Source organism: Heterocephalus glaber, unplaced genomic scaffold (assembly GCF_053883595.1).
Source record: "Heterocephalus glaber isolate CG9 unplaced genomic scaffold, H.glaber_assembly_v1.0 deba00001690, whole genome shotgun sequence".
Lineage (NCBI taxonomy): Eukaryota > Metazoa > Chordata > Mammalia > Rodentia > Bathyergidae > Heterocephalus > Heterocephalus glaber.
The window spans coordinates 1,270,479-1,285,153 of record NW_028258415.1 but is presented as its reverse complement, the minus strand read 5'-3'; positions in this window follow the sequence as shown (position 1 = coordinate 1,285,153).

The following is a 14,675-nucleotide window of genomic DNA, read 5'->3' as shown; positions in this document are numbered from 1 at the left end:
ATAATACAGTAAATTATTAATGTGAAAATTATGAAGAGAAAAATTTTATTTATTCTCCAAGAAAGTTTATGAATCAATAAAAATTGCTGCAAAACACATTTTAAATGTGAAACTGCCAGTTCTTACTTATTTTCATTTCATAAAAACCAGCCTTGCATTTATTTTTTTCTGAAAATAAGATTTTGTTTTACAAAATGAATTAAGCATTCTGATTTGCTAAGGACAGAAGTTATATATAATCTGGAGAAGTTTACAATTTGGTCAGAAACAATAGCACATTAAGTGCTAGTTGTATGTGTCAAATTAAGACATAGGAATGAAATACATAGCTTCAAAAAGGAAATATGAATTTGTGCCAGAAAAGTGAAACAAGTATGGTTACCTTATTATTTTCACCAGTGAAAATATTCTTTGTGAACTATGTGGTTAACGTACACTTACATTCTAAAAAATAGTTATAGGAAGCATGATAAACTGAAAACTAATTTAGAATCTTCACTCTATCATTCCATTTCTTTTGAGTATCTGGATAAAAAATGAAAAGAATGAAAACATGAAAGATTTGATAGTATAATTGTTCTTTCATTCAATATTCTTGATTTATATTAATCATTATTTATATAAGATCTTGTTTACATTCTGATTAAAATTCAAATATAGCTATATATTTCTAAACAGGCCATAATGGTAAACCTCATACTTTTCTATTGTATTCAAATGAAATTAACTAATCAGATTTATATATATATTTTTTGTACCAGTACAAAATGTTGAAAATGAGGAGAAAGCCCTATAAACCATTGCAATATTTTCCCTTATTTCAAATCTGCACGTCCTAGAGGTAGGTTTCTCCAGACATGATCTCACATGTCTCCAAAATCCATTCTTTCTTAGTCACAGCAAATAGCAATGTAATGAAGTTGCATTTGGAGGGTTTTAAAGAACATTGTTTATAAAACTGTTCTCTCCCTTTGTTACTAATGTCAGTGTATCTGGATTGTCAAAGGAGTTAAAAAGAAGTTGACAATCTTAACAGTATAATTACTTTCATTGTCATTTCAGTAAAGAATTTGTCTCGTCATCTGGATTCCAGCAAATCACATAGCTGTAGCTGTAAGATAGGGAACTTTTGTTCTTTTAAGAAATAAATTGAGGGGCTCATCCATCAAGTCTCTAATCACTTTTCTTTTGGAGCACTTGGCAAACTGTATTAGCAGCAATGCTCAGAAGCTGGCAGCCAAATTCATTATTTCCTGTGGGCTCACGGAGAATCAGTAGGTTTTTTTTTAAGGTAAAACTTTGATTCTTTTGGTTCCTCATTATTTTAAAATAGGCTACATATAAGAAACTTCGATTCTTTAGAAAGGAGGGCAGGGGAATGGGGAAAAAATAAGAACCAAGATACATCATGTAAAGGTACAAGATCCCAATGATGAATGTAACTGTAAAATGTACCATTAAACTTAATGAAAAAAATGGGCTACATTTAAGATGTAATGTAATAGCCATATACCTGCCAGAAAAAAACATTTCCTGCTCCTGAAGTAAATAACCCTGATAAATACGTAAGAGAATATTAACTTTATGAAGTTTTGAATTTTGATTTGCTATATATTTTATCTTCATAGATAAGGTAACACTAAGGCCCTTAGATTGGTCATTTAAATTTTTTTTTTCTGAAATATCTTGGCAAGATATCAAAGCAAACACTAAAACTTTGACAGTTACAACAGCCAATGATTTCTCCTGACATTGGACAAGAATGAAACAGGCTTTAGTGTACCATGTACCATTGCTTTGCTTCTTCAAAATTATAGTATTGTAGCTAATTGCTGATTCTTCAGTTTATAGTATCCCAATATTTTCTTCCACCTGTCCACCAACATTTTAATGTGGAGTGGAAAGGATCAACACTAAAGTAGATAATACACTTGTATTTCTCCTAATGTGTACAATTAATATTAAAAAGAAAGTTACATCTGACAAATTACATCTCAAGGTAAATATTAACCATAGTACCTTGTTAAAATATAATATTGGATCTTGGAAATAAAATATATAAGAAAGGATAATGTAACTAAGTTTAATCAAGGTGCATATGAGACACTAAAATATATAATTAAGTAAATCTCAAGTACATAAAATGTCCATATGGAGGGAATGGGAGACTACGATTCACATCTCTGTCTAAGGAGAGGCTAGAAGTGTCACAACCTATTTAAATTGGAAATACAAGTACTAAAGGGTTTTGGACTGGGGAGCACTATGAGACCTTCTTCTCAGGTCTTTGTGGAGACTTCTCTATATAAGTTACAGTTGGGTCTGTTGTTTCAATTATTTCTTTCTTCCAGCTATGTGTTGTACACAATACCAGGAATTCATTCATAATAAAATAACATTTACTATGCTATACTGTCATGTGTGAAAGTAGTAACTTGAAGATCTTCTCCTTACTGATAACTTATCTTTACCTTCTACCATGAAGGATAATGTAAAATAAATGCACAATTGCTATTGTCTAACTAATACAGCAGTAAAGGAAAAACCTATACAGGTTATTCTAGTAAATATCAAGCTAAAACGAGGAAGGACATCTCAGGGATCAATTCTAGTCCCTCCACTCACAGCTGTATGACCCTGAGCAAGTAATCTTGTCTCTTTCTGCCACAATTTCACCTCTTCAATAGGGAATATTAACAATTAAATACAAATAAGATATTCGGGACACTCAGAGGAAACAGAACACAAAGCAATATAAATTAGGTAAGTTAATCACAGTGAACATTGAGAAACACATATTAAGGTAACAATGCTAAAATTATGGCACAGATTCTAGCTAGCTTCAATATAATTATTTTTTACTTAACCAAAATCCCCTTGCAGAAACTCAGATTTATCATCTGATATGTTTTAGCCTTACTTTTGTCTCTATTTTGGTACATACTTAAAGCCTAACATTTTGAAATAGCATCTCTTAGGTATCAATCATTGTCCTAAACACATTTTCATGTATTTTTCAGGTTTTCAAGGAAACCTTGCAACACTTACAGTGTGAACAGTGAGTGCAACACTCAGGGAAAGCTATCCATAAGAACTAAATCTTTACAGACTGCTCAATTGCTCTGATATCAGGATGGTGATTTTTCTTCAAAGATAGTGAAACCATGGGTTAAGATGGTGTACGAGTCTGAATGCAAGGATCTGACCAAGGGTCTGTCACAGGGAGCAGACACTCAGGAGAATGATTCATAATGCCTCCTCTCTGTGCTTTGCGCATATATCCACACAGCACATCTTCATTACTGCAGGACAGCATCCATCAGCCTGATACACTGGTGGCAGCAAGGTCACACCTGATTGCTGCCTCAGAAAGGAGAGCTTCAAGAGACTATTAGAGGAACCAAGTAAACACTTTGAATTCCCAAGAACCTAGAAAATAATAATTATGCCTTTCCCCCTCTTTCCCTCAAAGGAAAAAAATATGGGTGAACTATGTAATATGGCTATAAAAATTTGAAACTAATAATTTTAAAGATACAGAGAATTTCAAATTAATCATCTACATCATTTGAACCATTTTCCTATGCCAAAATATTGCAGTGTACAGAAAGACACAGCAGGGAGTTGAGCATTACCAGTAAGGTAAATAACATTTTAAATAGAAAACAAAATGTACCACAACTTCTTGATTTTTTTATTGGTTAATTGCCATTTGAGACTTTTTTTCTAATTGTAAATTATGTAAAATGTTAGATGAATATCTTAAGATGATAGAGATATGTCAATATAAAAGCTTACTTTCTTTGCTTGCAAGGAGACCCAAATATTCATTCTTGATTGGCTTCTAATCCTGCTACTAATTTTCCATTCATCTGAATTTTTAAAATGAGATCAAAATTTTATAAGAATATTACTTTTTATGATTAGATTTAAGTATCAGAAAACAAAAATCCAATTTTCACCAGGAAAATACTAAGTACAATTAAATATTGCATGGTTTCTCTTATATGAGAAACCTAAACTGTAAAGAGCAGAATAAAAATACATAATACAAAGTAGGGAAATCGATGTTTTTCAAATAGGAAGGGGTCAAGAGATAGAGGGAGGGGAAGTTAGAGGAGGTGAAGAGGTGAAAAAAGAAACGAAGATGTCTTATGTACAGGTACCAATTCCACATGAGGAACATAAACATGTACTGCAAACGTACTAATACAAGAGGCTTATGGGCACTATCTTTCTACTCTTACTATCTAAAGTTTAGTGCCAGTATAATCTCATTAAGTGTGAGTCTATCTCAGTTTATTGCTTCAGAATTTATTCTATTTCTCCCATGAAAATTAGCTGGACTGATTTTGGCCAATTCAAGTTACCACACTCTGCTGAGTTTAGTGATGGATAAGGAGAATTCAGTGACAATCTGAAAAAATTGTAAGAAAAGCTTTTGATTTCTTAAATCTGTTCTTCAAAGCAAAGCACTTTTTCCAACCTCCTTTTTTGTAGTTGTCTCAGGCACTACTTAAACCCATTACACTTTTGTGCTTGATCATTACACTAACCCTGTTTTCCTTCCGTTGTTTTCCACAAAGCTATTTCTGAATTCTTTCTAATGCTGATGTAGCACAGAGAAGAAGTAACAATGATGCTGCTGCTAAGTGAACAAGAGTGAGCCACACACAGCATCCACTTCTGAAACTGCTAATTCTGTGAGGCTTTTCTCTCTAAGCTGTGCAATAAGTCTGTGCTGTACTAGAAAACTAGGAGGCAAATTGCATGAAGTTGGAATCCTAAGATTAAGAAAGAGGTAAAATAAGGGGGTCTGATAGTAGACCTTTGAGGAAAAGCTGGTAACAATTTTTTCCCACATTGTAGGTTGTCTCTTAGCTCTGTTGGTGGTTTCTCTTGCTGTGCAGAAGCTTTTTAATAAGATGAGATCCCAGTTGTTGATGCTTTGTGCTAGTTCCCATGCAACTGAGGTTTTATTCATAAAGTCTTTTCCTTTACCAGTGTCTTTGAGAATTCTACCCATTTTATCTTCCAGCAGATTTAGTGTTTCTGTTTTAATATTTAAATCTTTGATCCATTTCAATTTAAGATTAGTGCATGATGAAAAATATGGGTCTAGTTTTAATCTTTGGGAAACTGAAACCCAGTTTTTCCAGCACCATTTATTAAAGAGGCTATTTTTCCTCCAGTGAGAGTGTTTGGCTCCTTTGCCAAGGATAAGGTGGCTGAGTGTGTTTGGAGCTGTTTTTGCATCTTCTAATCTGTTCCACTGATATTCAGGTCTGTTTCTTTGCCAGTACCATTCTGGGTTTTTTTTATCACAGTGGCTTTGTGGTATAGTTTCAAGTTGAGGATTATGATACCCCCGCCTTCTTTTTTCCCTAGAATTGCTTTTGCTATTCTAGGCCTCTTCTGGTTCCAGATAAATTTTGGATTGTTTTCTCTAGTTCTGTGAAATATGCTGTTGTGACATCAGTTGGGATCACATTGAATCTATATAGCAGTTTTGGAAGTATGGCCATTTTCACTATATTGGTTATAAAGATCCGATCCAAAAATGTGTATCTGAACTGAACAGACATTTCTCAGACAAAGAAGTAGAAACAGCATATACATATATGAAAAAATGTTCAACATCACTGGTCATTTGAAAAATAACAGATGAAAATAACATTGAAAACATTGAAATTCCATCTCACTCAAGAAAGAATGGCTGCTATCAAGAAATCAACCAAAAACAAATGCTGATGGGCCTGTGGGGAAAAAGGAACCCTGCTCCACTGTAGGTGATAGTATAGACTGGTGCAACCACTGTGAAAATCAGTGTGAAGATTCATCAAAAAACTAGAATTTGAGGTCCCATTTGACTCACCTATCCCCTTCTGGGTGTATTCCCAAAAGAATTAAAAGTATCATAGTACAGTGATATATGCGCACCTATGTATATAGCAGCACAGACTGTCACAGCTAAATCATGGAAACAGCCCAAAAGTCCATCAACTGGTGATTAAAGAAGATGTAGGGTTTTTAAAATATAAAATGAAATACTACTTAACCATAAAGAAAGAGAAACTTGACACATCTATAGGACACACATTTGTAAATGCCCAATTTTTTTTCTTGTGTGAGAAACTGAAAGTGTAAATGAGTTCCGAAATGTAAAATAGATACTGTGAAATAGGAAGAAAATGTTCAAATGGGAAGGGGAACTAGGGGACACAGGGGCAATAAAAGAAGCAAAAGAAAAAAATCAAGAAAAGAAGGAAACAATGGAAACAAAGCTTATGTACATAGGGAGGAGTGGAGGGGTTGGAGAAAGGGCAGGGGAATGGGAAAAAAATAACCAAGCTATATCATGTACAGGTACAAATTTACAATGATGAGTGTGATCATAATGTATGCCTAAAATGCACCAATAAACTCAATAAATAAAAATAAATAAAAATAATTGTAAAAAGAAAGAGGTAAATAAGGAGAAATGATTAGTCTCCTTTTTAAGTAGAGAAAAGGTAAAAGGAAAAAATAATGAGATCATCTCTTCCCTTAAGATTATATTTGATCTGTCATTATGAGTTACTGGAATACTCCTGGCACAAACTGGTTTTGCTTTCAGAGAAGTAGAGTGATTAGAGGAGTTTGCAAACAATACGTGATAACACTGAAGTGTGTACGTTAGGAAAATGTTATACCTGAAAAAAGAGAACAGTGTAATCTCCCTGTCAGCAGCAGTTTCAGTCCAAGTGCACTTTGCCGCTTATCTTCCTGAGGAAGATATATGTTATTAAATGCTGCTACATCTGAATTGAAGATCAAATTACTCAATAGCCAGAAAAATAAATTAATCTGACTATATATGTTGATTGTCAATTTTTAACAATTGCATATATCCGGGTAGCTGTACATTCTGTTCCCTGCCACTTTACAGATTGGTTGTGCACCTCTGTAATCCCAGCAGTCTGAGGGCCTGAGGCAGGAGAATCACAAGTTTGAGCCCAGCCAGAGAAAATTAGGGAAACATTGACTCAAAATAATTTTTTTTAAAAAATGCTGTGGATGTAGCTCAATAAGCTCTGGGTTCGATCATCAGTCCCCTCTCCCCAAAAGAATCATAAATTTTGTGAAATCAATATATAAGTTAGTATATGTGCTGCCAAAGGGAGCACATTAAAACAAATGTTTCAAGTAAGTATTCAAAGCTGACCTTCAGCCATATACACTGAGCATTCCAAACTTGCCACACACCCTCAGACGTCTGATGACTTTCTTACCTTTTATTTGAAGAAACTAACTTAGTTGAATGTCTTGGAAAAACAATAGATTAAAATTTTGAAAAGAATAGAATAAATTAGAGGAAAAACTAAAAAAAAATTTTACTGCACATATAATTAGGAAAATGTCCTAGGCAGATATACACAGATTCTATCTTCCTTAGTTATTATCCCTGGAAGTTTTCATCTTCCTTGAACAATAAAAAATTAGCAAATATTTAAAGCATATGCAACCAAGTGGCTTTGGTTTTTTAATTAGAAATTTTCAATGAAAACAATGTAAGAACTTTTAAACATATTTTTATTTACCCTTCTTTCCTTTCCCCTGAAAAGGAAAAAAATGGAAACAAATTATTGTGAATAGAGAAGGGTGGAAGGGGTGAAGGGAGGGCCAGGGAATGGGGAAAAAATAAGAGCCAAAATACATCATGTAAAGGTGTAAGATTCCAATGATGAATGTAACTATATTGTATAATGTACCAATAATGTACCAATAAATAAACTTAATAAAAAAAAACTTTTAAACAAACAATTAATTTATTAAAAATATTTTTGGTTTCATATATTCAGAACACATCATGTTACTGTGTTTATTGTGGTAGTAAAAGTAATATGTGTCTTTTCTAAGGTTTGTGATCCATTTGTTGATTATTCAGCTGGTGCAATTAATGAATATTAAAACATAATCTGAGGACACATAATCAAAATGATTCCATTTGTTTATCTACACATTATCTTCTTCGAACACAGCATTTATAGAAAATATTTCAAAAATAAACAAAAATTTATCATTTCTTAAAAACAAGATGAGCATCTTAGGGAACAAACAAGATAGAAATTCAAGCAATGATTGGCTAAGAGGTACACCTGCAGAACTGGGGAGTTTAGAGCAGACAGCATCTCCCTACAGTTTTGGCAGCTGTGAGTTAGACTCAAGTACTCTGCATTGGAATTGCAAAGTGGATCCTGGTGCTCTACTTAAGAGCCAGAGGCTCCAGTGTTTTTCTTCTGCTTATGGAAAGAGGAGAACAAAGAAAAATTAATGTTGCCATCACAGCCTGTGCTGTGGATTCTACAATGAGATAGTAAGTTATCTGGAAGTAGAAAGATACACACATTATCTTCTAACCTGTGTGTAGCCAGATCTGTAGTACCATTTTTGTCCCTATCGGGCAGACATGCCATTTTGCCAATTCCTGGGAGACAAGAATGGAGTAGTGTAAATTCATTGTTAGTGCCCCCAATTGCAGGACTGAATAAGGGAGTTCTTTGCTAAAACAAATAACAATGCTGCAAATATAATGCAGGTACCCATTGATTTGCAGAACATACTCTTTTTTATCACTACAGAAATGATATTCATAGTGTCACCTTAATTGCACCAGCTAAACAAGAATCAACAAAAATGTCAGAGGCCTTGGTAAAACATATGTACTCCAAATAGTGGAAGGAAAATCTGTGAAAATTCAGGTCTCTGTCACTTCAGTAAAATTTTTAGAGTTTGAGTGGTTGGAGATATTCTCAAAATCCACTATGAACTACAAGACAAAGAATTGCATCTTGCAAATCAAAGAAGGAACCTCAATACTTGATCAGCATCTTTGGGATCTGAAGACAGTATATCCACAAGTGGGAATAATGCCTTGGCCATTATTGTAAATCACATAGAATGCTGGCAGCTCTGAGTATAGCCTAGAAATATAGCCTGGATCAGGTCAAAGCTATATTAAAAGTAGCCTGTCATTTTGCTTAGTATCCCAGCATAAACCATGGTACTGATGATGTGTGGTGAAAAGAAAAAGCATGAACACTCAGTCCTTCAACACTTGTGTTCTGGAGCTAAGCTAAGGCATATCCAGGACAGAATGATGTGCCTTTTCAGAATTATGTGCCTTCACAGCCCCTAGGGTGTGCCTGGAACCTAATGGAACCCTTGACCATGGGGACTCCATTAGATACTATTATGAAATGATCATATGGCTGGGATTTGACAGACCTCCTAAGTCATAAAGTCAAGTATGTACAGGAGAAATTTATTATAAATTGGAAATTATGCATCTATATCTAAACCCAATAAAGACAAAGGTCATGAGTAACCTACATGAATGTATGGCCCATTTAATCAACCACAATTGGTACCGCATTACTCCCTTAAGTTACATTTATGACCTCAGAATTTGGGGTCCATTATGACTAGCTAACTAAAGTAGAAAAAATGAATTAGTTTCATGAGTAGCTCAGCTTATATGTATGTTTAGAAAATGGATTGCAGCTCCACTACGGTCTCATTAATATAGCCTTGAAAAATAAAAGTGAGGAGAAAATCTTCACAATAGGAAGATCTGAAAATCTGAAAATCGGATGATTATCTAGTTTGTGTGGAAAGAGAAATATCTCAAAGTTTCCAAAGTTAGAATACATTTAGGCACATAAGTGACAGTGAATAGCTTGACTAGTTGGTCAAGGACCCAGAAGTAGAAATACTAAAAAAGCAGGGCTAAAAATTTCTGGAAGAGACGCATGTGGATCTCTGGGAGTGAAAGTCAGGGAGAAGATCTTTGGATCATGTTTAATATCTACCAAGAGATTTTGAATCTGAAAAAGGCAAGATTTAATAGTCAAGAAGAAAGAATAACTTGACAGGTTGTTCTTAGCCACTAGCACCAGATACCAGAAAATGGATGCCTCAGCAGTATAGCCATAGTGGCCAGGGTGGAAGTTAAACACAGTTTCCTCGCCAATGTAATCTCTCACCCAACAAAGCTGGTCTAAGTATGCTGGTGCCAAATTTTCAGCACCCCAACCATTCAGTTCAAATGTCAGCCTCCATTGTGGCATGAACATCTGCTTGGAAGGGAATTTACTCCATTAGGAATACCAATTCATATGAACTTCTAGCAACACACTTTTTTTTCACAGCACCAGCAACTGAGGGTTTGTTTGACCCACTAATGCTTTGTTACAAATTGGGATAATGCATGAGTCTAAGAACCAAGACAGGATTCCCATTTAACATCACATCGTTGGGGTCCTATTTAACATCACTCTAAATGACTCATATTGCAGAATTTATACTTCCTGTTGCTGTATATCTTGCTCCTAGAGGTAGAAGTCTTGGATCCCAGATGGAGGAAGATACTTCTACCAAATCACACATGAAATGTATGACTCTGTTTTAAAATATAGCTACTCCTTTGTTCCCGTCATGAAAGGGGAAATTCACCCATCCTATAAATAGTTTTTTTCACTGTTTGCTTTTCAGGGGCAATGGCTTGCTACAAAAACACTATTCATTCTTCTTTCCTGATTAATTTTTCCTCCAGGTCACTTACCAGTATTTAACCAAGTTATTTATTATATGAAATTATTTTGTTTATTGAAACAGGAGGACAGAGTGTTTTTTTTTTCACAATTGTATCTCCAAGTTTCTGTTCAGTTAATGGCCACCAAAATAATGCTATATAGCATTATAAAACCAAATCAAAACTGAATGACTTCAAATGATAATTGTTATCAATTATGGTTACAGATGCAGTATGATGGATTTGTTTCATACACCAAACAGGGTAGGTCTGATTCTTTGCTGTTTATGTCACAGAAAATAGGAAAGAAGTGACCCCAAGGAAATATTTCTCCTTGTAACAAAAAAGATGCAAAAGTAACTTCCAAAAATACAAACACATTTAACACATTTTGCTTCCATGACATCTGCTAAAATCCCATTAGCCATGAGAAGTCACATGGTTGAGACTAAAATCAAATGGCAGAGAAACACATGCCACCTGTGAAATTGGAGATGAAGGTGAATATTTCTAAGCACTCATTTAGTCTTTCACATTAGATTAGGTAGAGATTTGCCCATGTAAAGTAGAAATCAATTGAAGGCATAGACTTCACAAGGAGGAAATTAAAATTATATCTAGCTGTACATAATGTGATTGTAGGTAAAGGAAATGCAAAGAATCATTAGTAAAAATATACATTATAATAAAAAGTACATACAAAGATTAATGTTCATCTCATACCTATCTCATGTCCATTCATAAGAAATACAGTAAAATAAGATCATGTATATGAAGAATATATATGAAGAATGAAAAATATATATACATATATGTGAATGAATTTTTTCTTAGAACTTGACAAATTGATCGTAAAGTAAATGTAGATAAAGAAATAAGCCAGAATATCTAAGAAAGCTCTTAGAAAGAAAAGGAATGTATAGAGAAGTAGTTGATAGCCTTACCAAATAGTGATTATAGACCAATGGAAACAAATATAAAAATACAAAAACTATATCCAAGCACATATAAAACTCTAGAGGTAATATAAACATGTAATAGGCAATATTTGCAAAAGTAGATAAACATTCATGAAAGAATAAAATTAACCTATCTATACATAGAATTATATGTGAAAATACAGAACCCCTATTCAAATTTTAATTTAAAATGAACAGTTTTTAATTAGTGTGTCCCTAAAATTACTTCTTTTTATTTTAAATTCATTTTTATCTGGTGGTGCTGGGGATCAAATGCAGGACCTTGTGCTTTGGCATATAGGCACTGAGCTACATGCCTGGCCTTTTAAGTTTAATTTTATTTGTTGAAATTTGGCAAGCATGTTCCCAGGAATGCCACAGAGAATACTAATATACCAGGAATATATAAGATATAATGTAAAAAATAAAACCATATAAGAAACAGAATAAATTATGCTTAAATTCTTTTATGATCAAGAATTGAGATATATATTCTAATAATTCAAAATCCAGAATTAATAAATAAAACAATATTGACAAATTCAGATTTTTAAAAATCACACTTTTCCATGACAAGATCGATATCAGCCAAGTAAACCACACATGATGAGCTAGAAAAAAGTGTTTGTAATATTTGTCCCAAATACATAACATCTGTGATATCCAAGCAACCCCTACAGACTGATTTAACAGCCCAAAATCTAATAAAGTAATGAGCAAAATATAGTAATATTTAGTACAAGAAATATTGAAATTTGCTCATATACTATTTCATGGTAAGAAAAACAAAAATTTAAATTGCATCACAATGGCACTAATCATATAAAAGGCATATAAGTTAGAGACCAGATAAAGAAATGTACTCACAATCCTCAACTTGAAACTATACTACAAAGTTACTGTGATGAAAACAGCATGGTACTGGCAAAGAAACAGATCTGAGGATCAGTGGAACCAATTAGAAGATACAGAAACAACTCCAGACATACTCAGCCACCTCATCTTTGACAAAGGAGCCAAACACCCTCACTGGAGGAAAGATAGGCTCTTTAATAAATGGTGCTGGAAAAATTGGGTTTCAACTTGCCAAAGATTAAAACTAGACCTATATCTCTCACCATGCATTAAACTAAAATTGAAATCCATTAAAAATCTAAATATTAAAAAAGAAACACTAAATCAGTCGAAAGAGAGGTTAGGTGGAACTCTTGAAGACATAGGAGTAGGAAAAGATTTTATGAACAAAAGCTCAGTTGCACGAGAACTAGCACAATGTATCAACAAGTGGAATCTCTTATTAAAAAGCTACTGCACAGCAAGAGAAACCATCAACAACATGAAGAGACAACCTACAATGTGGGCAAAATTTTTACCAGCTCTTCCTCAGACAAATGTCTACCATCTAAACTATATAAAGAATTCTTTAAAAAATCAGACCTCTCAAATTTAAAGACCCAATCCAAAAATGGGCATCTAAAATGAACAGACATTTCTCAGACAAAGAAGTAGAAATAGCAAATAAACAGATGAAAAAATGTTCAACATCACTGGTCATTCAAGAGCTGCAAATGAAAACGATGCTGAGATTCCACCTCACCACAGAAACAATGGCTGCTCTCAAGAAATCAACCAATAACAAATGCTGGCAGGGGTGTGGAGGATAAGGAATCCTTGCCCACTGTTGCGGGGAGTGCAGACTGGTTCAACCACTGTGGAAATAAGTATGGAGATACCTCAAAGAACTAGGATTAGAGGTCCCTTTCCCCTATTGGGTATCTTCCTAAAAGAATTAAAAGAATCATACCACAGTGATATATGTGCACCCATGTTCATAGCAGCACAATTTGTAATAGCTCAAACATGGAAGCAACCCAATTGTCCATCAACTGGAGACTGAATAAAGAAAATGTGGTATGTTTATAAAATGGGGTACTACTCGACATAAAGAATGAGAAATTAGAGACATTTATAGCTAAATAGATGCATATTGAGGCCACATTCTTAAATGAAATAAATAGGACAGATGTGTAAATACCAAATAGTTTCTGTTGTGAGAAACTGAATGTGTAAATAAGAATCAAAAAGCATAATAGATATTGTGAAATAGGAAGAAAATGTCCAAGGGGAAGGGGAAGTGGGAGGGATTGGGGAAAGGAAAGAAGGGAATGGAATTAATGTGAGAAAAGGAAAGAATGGAAACAAAGTCTTTTTAAGAAGGGAGGGTAGGTGAATGGAGAAAAAATAAGAATCAAGTTAGATTATGTAAAGATACAAATTTCCAATGATGAATGTCTTTATATTGTATATCTAAAATGTACCAATAAAATTAATTTTAAAAAATACACTCACTTAAATTTGTTGGTGAGAATTCAAAATAATTTTTGTTAAAAACCCTCAGATATATTTGACCCAACAATTCATGTCAGTAATTGGTCCCAAATGTGTATATCAGTTCCGCACAATGAATATATTTATTAGGTATCACAAATATATACTAACAAAAAACATAAAAAGAAGGAATATACACATATATATTCATACGTGTTTGTCATATTTGCAAAAGTAATGGGAAAGATAAACCAATAATTAATAAAATATTTAATATTGAGGAATAATAGTATGTAGAACTGAATAAAGTTTCCATGTGATTTTGACATTAGAAACACAAAGAGAAAGTCCACCCCTAAATATTGAAAACAAATAAACCATAATGTGTGTGTGTGTGTGTGTATAATTACTGATCAGAGAAAAGAATTCTTTCATGTGACCATAAAACAGAGAATTTCCAATGTATATATTTGATGTAATATTTCTTAATGACAAATTGATCTACAAAGAAATCTTAAAATGCTTTAGAACTTTTATTTCTGAAGTAATATAGTATACATTTTTTCTTTCTTTTTTTCCCCCATAGTACAGGGGGTTGTAACCAGGGCCCTGCACATGATAGGTAAGTGTTCTGTGGTTGAGCTTTACCCACCCAGGTATAAGATTCATATTTTAATGAAATTTTATATACACACAGAAAAAATAGTTTATTATTTTTATGTTGATAAGAGCAAACAATTTCAATGCATGATATAATAATAAAATCAAAAAAGTTAAGTAAATTCCTGTCATATGTAACATAACTAAAAATATAA